Source organism: Arachis hypogaea, chromosome 9 (assembly GCF_003086295.3).
Source record: "Arachis hypogaea cultivar Tifrunner chromosome 9, arahy.Tifrunner.gnm2.J5K5, whole genome shotgun sequence".
In the NCBI taxonomy this organism is placed as follows: Eukaryota; Viridiplantae; Streptophyta; class Magnoliopsida; order Fabales; family Fabaceae; genus Arachis; species Arachis hypogaea.
The window spans coordinates 69,600,687-69,609,831 of NC_092044.1; the positions used below are offsets into that span (position 1 = coordinate 69,600,687).

A 9,145-nucleotide genomic window follows, 5' to 3' on the forward strand; every position below is an offset into this window, starting at 1 on the left:
ACTCTGTTGCTTGATTTCAGGACCAAAGGAAGCAAGGAAGAACCACTTAGCAGTCACGTTAATCTAATTAACGTTAACACTAACGTGGAATGGGAGGTAACTTGCAAAGTTAATGAGAAAAGTGATTGCCAATAACGCTCTCGAAGCCATCATTGCCCACGTTAAGAGTCACGTTAACTAAGTTAACGTGAACTCTAACGTGAAGAAGGGACTTTGAGCCAACGTTAGTGACACTTAACATTATCACTAACATTGGCCAATGATCATAAGTGGGCACGTTAGAGTCCACGTTAACTTAGTTAACGTGGCCTCTAACGTTAAAAGGGGGAAGGAAGCCAACGTTAGTGACACTCAACATTGTCACTAACGTTGGCCTAAGGTGCAATGTCCCACATTAACTCCCACGTTAACTTGGTTAACGTGGGAGCTAACGTAAGAGGCAAGGGTGGTCGACAACGTTGGTGACACCCAACATTGTCACTAACGTTGGAAGCAACCACAAAACCCCAAGGAGCCACGTGAACTTCCACGTTAACTTAGTTAACATGGAAAGCTAACGTTGATGAGTGAAAGATGAGCCAACGTTAGTGACACTCAACATTGTCACTAACGTTGGGGATGGCTAAGAATGGCCACGTTAGAAGCCACGTTAACCTAGTTAACGTGGACACTAACGTGAGACATAGGGGCACATTGGAACGTTAGTGACAATGTTGAATGTCACTAACGTTCTCGAAGGTTGGCTGGTGGACGAAATTGTGATCACTATTCTTTAAGTTGTACTTTTATGGAATTTGAAATTGGCACGAGTGGACACAACTCCGTTCAACTAACCAGCAAGTGTACTGGGTCGTCCAAGTAATAAACCTTACGCGAGTAAGGGTCGATCCCACAGAGATTGTTGGTATGAAGCAAGCTATGGTCACCTTGTAAATCTCAGTTAGGCAGATTAAATTGGGTTATGGTTTCGAAAATTAAAGAAGAAATAATAAAAGGGATAGAATACTTATACAGATTCATTGGTGAGAATTTCAGATAAGCATACGGAGATACTGTATGGCTCAGGGACGCCTACTTTCCTACTGCTTCAACTCAATCTTTCTTACTCCTTTCCATGGCAAGCTGTGTATAGGGGTTCACCATCAGCGGTGGCTACTTTCAATCCTCTCGGGAAAATGATCCTCTGCGGCTGTCACTCGCATGGCTAATCGTCTGGAGGCATCACCCATGGTTGATGGCTACATCCCATCCTCGCAGTGAAAACTACGCTCACGCGCTCTGTCACAGCACGGCTAATCACTGGTTGGTTCCCGCTCCTACTAGAATAGAATCCCTTGATTCTTTTGCGTCTGTCACTAACGCCCAGCACTTGCGAGTTTGAAGTACGTCACAGTCATTCATTACCGGAATCCTACTCGGAATACCACAGACAAGGTTAGACTTTCCGGATTCCCAGGATCCTACTCGGAATACCACAGACAAGGTGAGACTTTCCGGATCCTCATAAATGCCGCCATCTATCTAGCTTATACCATGAAGATTCTGTTGGGGAATCTAAGAGATACACATTCAAGCTCTGTTGCAGGTAGAACGGAAGTGGTTGTCAATCACGTGCGTTCATAAGTGAGAATGATAATGAGGGTTACTTATCATCACATTCATCATGTTCTTGGGTACGAATGAATATCTTGGAATAAGAATAAGAGAGATTTGAATAAAAGAGAATAGAATTGCATTGATACTTGAGGTACAGCAGAGCTTCACACCCTTAATCTATGGTGTGCAGAAACTCCACCGTTGAAAATACATAAGTAAAAGGTTCAGGCATGGCCGAATGGCCAGCCCCCATGTGGTCACAAGACCGACTGATCAAAGACCTAAAGTGATCAAAGATATCTAATACAATAGATAAATGTTCTATTTATAATAAACTAGCTCCTAGGGTTTACATGAGTAAGTAATTGATGCATAAATCCACTTCCGGGGCCCACTTGGTGTATGCTTGGGCTGAGCTTGATTAATCCACGAGCTGAGGCTTCTCTTGGAGTTGAACTCCGAGTTATGACGTGTTTTGGGCGTTCAACTCCGGATCATGACGTTTTTCTGGAGTTTCACTATAGACAGCAGCATGTACTTGGCGTTCAACGCCAAGTTACGCCGTCAATCTCCGAATAAAGTATGGACTATTATATATTGCTGGAAAGCTCTGGATGTCTACTTTCCAACGCCGTTGAGAGCGCGCCATTTGGAGTTCTGTAGCTCCAGAAAATCCATTTCGAGTGCAGGGAGGTCAGATTCCAACAGCATCAGCAGTCCTTTTGTCAGCCTTCTTCAGAGTTTTGCTCAAGTCCCTCAATTTCAGCCAGAATTTACCTGAAATCACAGAAAAACACACAAACTCATAGTAAAGTCCAGAAATGTGAATTTAACATAAAAACTAATGAAAACATCCCTAAAAGTAGCTCAAACTTACTAAAAACTATATAAAAACAATGCCAAAAAGCGTATAAATTATCCGCTCATCATTGGCAAGGCCACGTTAGAAGCCACGTTAACTGGTGGACGAAATTGTGATCACTACAACTCCGCACAACTAACCAGCAAGTGTACTGGGTCGTCCAAGTAATAAACCTTACGCGAGTAAGGGTCAATCCCACAGAGCTTGTTGGTATGAAGCAAGCTATGGTCACCTTGTAAATCTTAGTCAGGCAAACTCAAATGAGTATGGTGATATGCGAATAAAACATAAAGATAAAGATAGAGATACTTATGTAATTCACTGGTAGGAATTTCAGATAAGCGTATGAAGATGCCTTCCCTTCCGTCTCTCTGCTTTCCTACTGTCTTCATCCAATCCTTCTTACTCCTTTCCATGGCAAGCTTAAGCAAGGGTTTCACCGTTGTCAGTGGCTACCTCCCATCCTCTCAGTGGAAATGTTCAACGCACCCTGTCACAGCACGGCTATCCATCTGTCGGTTCTCGATCAGGCCGGAATAGAATCCAGTGATTCTTTTGCGTCTGTCACTAACGCCCCGCCCTCAGGAATTTGAAGCACGTCACAGTCATTCAATCATTGAATCCTACTCAGAATACCACAGACAAGGTTAGACCTTCCGGATTCTCTTGAATGCCACCATCAGTTCTAGCCTATACCACGAAGACTCTGATCTCACGGAATGGCTGGCTCGGTTGTCAGGCGAGCGCTCGTTTGTCAGGCGATCAACCATGCATCGTGTATCAGGAATCCAAGAGATATTCACCCAGTCGAAGGTAGAACGGAGGTGGTTGTCAGTCACACGTTCATAGGTGAGAATGATGATGAGTGTCACAGATCATCACATTCATCAAGTTGAAGAACAAGTGATATCTTAGAACAAGAACAAGCGGAATTGAATAGAAGAACAGTAGTAATTGCATTAATACTCGAGGTACAGCAGAGCTCCACACCTTAATCTATGGTGTGTAGAAACTCCACCGTTGAAAATACATAAGAACAAGGTCTAGGCATGGCCGAATGGCCAGCCTCCCAAAGTGATCAAAAGATCTAAAGATCAAACGATTCCAAAGATCCGAAGATTAAAAATGCAAAAGTAAAAGGTCCTACTTATAGAAAACTAGTAACCTAGGGTGTACAGAGATGAGTAAATGACATAAAAATCCACTTCCGGGCCCACTTGGTGTGTGCTTGGGCTGAGCATTGAAGCATTTTCGTGTAGAGACTCCTCTTGGAGTTAAACGCCAGCTTTGGTGCCAGTTTGGGTGTTTAACTCCCATTCTTGTGCCAGTTCCGGCGTTTAACGCTGGAATTCCTGAGGGTGACTTTGAACGCCGGTTTGGGCCATCAAATCTTTGGCAAAGTATGGACTATCATATATTGCTGGAAAGCCCAGGATGTCTACTTTCCAACGCCGTTAAAATCGCGCCAATTGGGCTTTTGTAGCTCCAGAAAATCCACTTCGAGTGCAGGGAGGTCAGAATCCAACAGCATCTGCAGTCCTTTTTAGTCTCTGAATCAGATTTTTGCTCAGGTCCCTCAATTTCAGCCAGAAAATACCTGAAATCACAGAAAAATACACAAACTCATAGTAAAGTCCAGAAAAGTGAATTTTAACTAAAAACTAATAAAAATATACTAAAAACTAACTAGATCATACTAAAAATATACTAAAAACAATGCCAAAAAGCGTACAAATTATCCGCTCATCACAACACCAAACTTAAATTGTTGCTTGTCCTCAAGCAACTGAAAATCAAATAAGATAAAAAGAAGAGAATATGCAATGAATTCCAAAAACATCTATGAAGATCAGTATTAATTAGATGAGCGGGGCTTTTAGCTTTTTGCCTCTGAATAGTTTTGGCATCTCACTCTATCCTTTGAAATTCAGAATGATTGGCTTCTTTAGGAACTTAGAATCCAGATAGTGTTATTAGTTCTCCTAGTAAAGTATGATGATTCTTGAACATAGCTACTTATTGAGTCTTGGCCGTGGCCCAAAGCACTCTGTCTTCCAGTATTACCACCGGATACATACATGCCACAGACACATAATTGGGTTAACCTTTTCAGATTGTGACTCAGCTTTGCTAGAGTCCCCAATTAGAGGTGTCCAAGGTTCTTAAGCACACTCTTTTTGCCTTGGATCACAACCTTATTTCTTTTCTTTTTCTTTCTTTTCTTTTTTTTCTTTTTCTTTTTCTCTCTTTTTTTTTCGTTTTTCTTTTTTTTTTTGTATTCACTGCTTTTTCTTGCTTCAAGAATCATTTTTATGATTTTTCAGATCCTCAGTAACATGTCTCCTTTTTCATCATTCTTTCAAGAGCCAACATTCATGAACCACAAATTCAAAAGACATATGCACTGTTTAAGCATACATTCAGAAAACAAAAGTATTGCCACCACATCAAAATAATCAAACTGTTATAAAATTCAAAATTCATGCAATTCTTTTCTTTTTCAATTAAGAACATTTTTCATTTAAGAAAGGTGATGGATTCATAGGATATTCATAACTTTAAGGCATAGACACTAAGACACTAATGATCACAAGACACAAACATAGACAAACATAAGCACTAAAATTCGAAAAACAGGAAGATAAAGAACAAGGAAATTAAAGAACGGGTCCACCTTAGTGATGGCGGCTCTTTCTTCCTTTTGAAGATCCTATGGAGTGCTTGAGCTCCTCAATGTCTCTTCCTTGTCTTTGTTGCTCCTCTTTCATGATTCTTTGATCTTCTCTAATTTCATGGAGGATGATGGAGTGTTCTTGATGCTCCACCCTTAGTTGTCCCATGTTGGAACTCAATTCTCCTAGGGAGGTGTTTAGTTGCTCCCAATAGTTTTGTGGAGGAAAGTGCATCCCTTGAGGTATCTCGGGGATCTCATGATGAGTGGGGTCTCTTGTGTGCTCCATCCTCTTCTTAGTGATGGGCTTGTCCTCATCAATAGGGATGTCTCCCTCTATGTCAACTCCAACCGAATAACAGAGGTGACAAATGAGACGAGGGAAGGCTAACCTTGCCAAGGTAGAAGACTTGTCTGCCACCTTATAAAGCTCTTGGGATATAACCTCATGAACTTCTATTTCTTCTCCAATCATGATGCTATGAATCATGATAGCCCGGTCTATAGTAACTTCGGACTGGTTGCTAGTGGGAATGATTGAGCGTTGGATAAACTCCAACCATCCTCTAGCCACGGGTTTGAGGTCATGCCTTCTCAATTGAACCGGCTTCCCTCTTGAATCTCTCTTCCATTGGGTGCCCTCTTCACAAATAACTGTGAGGACTTGGTCCAACCTTACATCATGGGCAAATTGAATGCCAACCTTACACTTTCCGGACTAAAATCCAAGTATTTCCCCCGAACCATAGTAAGATAATTCTTTGGATCTGGGTTCACACTTTGATCATGGTTCTTGGTGATCCATGCATTGGCATAGAACTCTTGAACCATTAAGATTCTGACTTGTTGAATGGGGTTGGTAAGAACTTCCCAACCTCTTCTTCGGATCTCATGTCGGATCTCCGGATATTCACCCTTTTTGAGTGAAAAAGGGACCTCGGGGATCACCTTCTTCAAGGCCACAACTTCATAGAAGTGGTCTTGATGCACCCTTGAGATGAATCTCTCCATCTCCCATGACTCGGAGGTGGAAGCTTTTGCCTTCCCTTTCCTCTTTCTAGAGGTTTCTCCGGCCTTGGATGCCATAAATGGTTATGGAAAAACAAAAAGCAATGCTTTTACCACACCAAACTTAAAATGTTTGCTCGTCCTCGAGCAAAAGAAGAAAGAAGAGAGTAAAAGAAGAAGAAATGAGGAAGAAGGGAATGGCTTTGTGTTCGGCCAAAAGGGGGAGAAGTGGTGTTTAGGTTGTGTGAAAATGAAGGAGTGAAGATGGGTTTATATAGGAGAGGGGGAAGGGTAGGGTTCGGTCAATTGAGGGTGGGTTTGGGTGGGAAAGTGGTTTGAATTTGAATGGTGAGGTAGGTGGGGTTTTAGGAAGGATGGATGTGAGTGGTGAAGAGAAAGATGGGATTTGATAGGTGAAGGGTTTTTAGGGAAGAGGTGTTGAGGTGATTGGTGAATGGGTGAAGAAGAGAGAGTGTGGTGGGGTAGGTGGGGATCCTGTGGGGTCCACAGATCCTGAGGTGTCAAGGAAAAGTCATCCCTGCACCAAATGGCATGCAAAAATGCATTTTTAGCCATTTCTGGTGTTAAACGCCGGGCTGGTGCCCATTTCTGGCGTTTAACGCCAGCTTCTTACCCTTTTCTGGCGTTTAACGCCAGTCTGGTGCCCCTTTCTGGCGTTAAACGCCCAGAATGGTGCCAGACTGGGCGTTAAACGCCCATCTGCTAGCCTCACTGGCATTTAAACGCCAGTGCGCTCTCCTCCAGGGTGTGCTATTTTTCTTTCTGTTTTTCATTCTGTTTTTGCTTTTTTCATTGATTTTGTGACTTCTCATGATCATCAACCTACAAAAAATATGAAATAACAAAAGAGAATAGATAAAATATAACATTGGGTTGCCTCCCAACAAGCGCTTCTTTAAAGTCAGTAGCTTGACAGAGGGCTCTCATGGAGCCTCAGAAATACTCAGAGCAATGTTGGAACCTCCCAACACCAAACTTAGAGTTTGAATGTGGGGGTTCAACACCAAACTTAGAATTTGGTTGTGGCCTCCCTACACCAAACTTAGAAGTTGGTTGTGGCCTCCCAACACCAAACTTAGAGTTTGACTGTGGGGGCTCTGTTTGGCTCTGTTTTGAGAGAAGTTCTTCATGCTTCCTCTCCATGATGGCAGAGGGATATCCTTGAGCCTTAAACACAAAGGATTCTTTATTCACTTGAATGATCAATTCTCCTCTATCAACATCAATCACAGCCATTGCTGTGGCTAGGAAGGGTCTGCCAAGGATGATGGATTCATCCATGCACTTCCCAGTCTCTAGGACTATGAAATCAACAGGGATGTAATGGTCTTCAACTTTTACCAGAACATCCTCTACAAGTCCATGAGCTTGTTTTCGTGAATTGTCTGCCATCTCTAGTGAGATTTTTGCAGCTTGCACCTCAAAGATCCCTAACTTCTCCATTACAGAGAGAGGCATGAGGTTTACACTTGACCCTAAGTCACACAAGGCCTTGTTGAAGGTCATGGTGCCTATGGTACAAGGTATTGAAAACTTCCCAGGATCCTGTCTCTTTTGAGGCAGTTTCTGTCTAGACAAGTCATCCAGTTCTTTGGTGAGCAAAGGGGGTTCATCCTCCCAAGTCTCATTTCCAAATAACTTGTCATTTAGCTTCATGATTGCTCCAAGGTATTTAGCAACTTGCTCTTCAGTGACATACTCATCCTCTTCAGAGGAAGAATACTCATCAGAGCTCATGAATGGCAGAAGTAAGTCCAATGGAATCTCTATGGTCTCATTTTGAGCCTCAGATTCCCATGGTTCCTTATTGGGGAACTCATTGGAGGCCAGTGGACGTCCATTGAGGTCTTCCTCAGTGGCGTTCACTGCCTCTCCTTCCTCTCCAAATTCGGCCATGTTGATGGCCTTGCACTCTCCTTTTGGATTTTCTTCTGTATTGCTTGGAAGAGTACTAGGAGGGAGTTCAGTAATTTTCTTGCTCAGCTGACCCACTTGTCCCTCCAAATTTCTAATGGGGGACCTTGTTTCAGTCATGAAACTTTGAGTGGTTTTGATTAGATCAGAGACCATGGTTGCTAAGTCAGAGGTATTCTGCTTAGAACTCTCTGTCTGTTGCTGAGAAGATGATGGGAAAGGCTTGCTATTGCTAAACCTGTTTCTTCCACCATTATTATTGTTGAAACCTTGTTGAGGTCTCTGTTGATCCTTCCATGAGAAATTTGGATGATTTCTCCATGAAGAATTATAGGTGTTCTCATAGGGTTCTCCCATGTAATTCACCTCTTCCATTGAAGGGTTCTCAGGATCATAAGCTTCTTCCTCAGATGAAGCTTCTTTAGTACTGCTTGGTGCATTTTGCATTCCAGACAGACTTTGAGAAATCATATTGACTTGTTGAGTCAATATTTTGTTTTGAGCCAATATGGCATTCAAAGTGTCAATCTCAAGAACTCCTTTCTCCTGACTAGTCCCATTGTTCACAGGATTTCTTTCAGAAGTGTACATGAATTGGTTATTTGCAACCATTTCAATCAGCTCTTGAGCTTCTGTAGGCGTCTTCTTCAGATGAAGAGATCCTCCAGCAGAGCTATCCAAAGACATCTTGGACAGTTCAGAGAGACCATCATAGAAAATACCTATGATGCTCCATTCAGAAAGCATATCAGAAGGACACTTTCTGATTAATTGTTTGTATCTTTCCCAAGCTTCATAGAGGGATTCTCCTTCCTTCTGTCGGAAGGTTTGGACTTCCACTCTAAGCTTACTCAATTTTTTAGGTGGAAAGAACTTTGCCAAGAAGGCATTGACTAGCTTTTCCCAAGAGTCCAGGCTTTCTTTAGGTTGTGAGTCCAACCATGTCCTAGCTCTGTCTCTTACAGCAAAAGGGAATAGCATAAGTCTGTAGACCTCAGGGTCAACCCCATTAGTCTTGACAGTGTCATAGATTTGCAAGAATTCAGCTAAAAACTGATTAGGATCTTCCAATG

The 9,145-nt window shown here is 42.4% G+C and overlaps 1 non-coding gene across 1 annotated transcript; it reads left to right on the forward strand.

Annotated features, from left to right (window-relative positions):
• The first annotated feature begins 8,813 nt into the window (after window positions 1–8,813).
• LOC112714028 (small nucleolar RNA R71) lies at window positions 8,814–8,921 on the forward strand. Its single transcript, XR_003158986.1, has one exon. It is a non-coding gene; the product is annotated as a small nucleolar RNA R71 (small nucleolar RNA).
• Window positions 8,922–9,145: the final 224 nt, after the last annotated feature.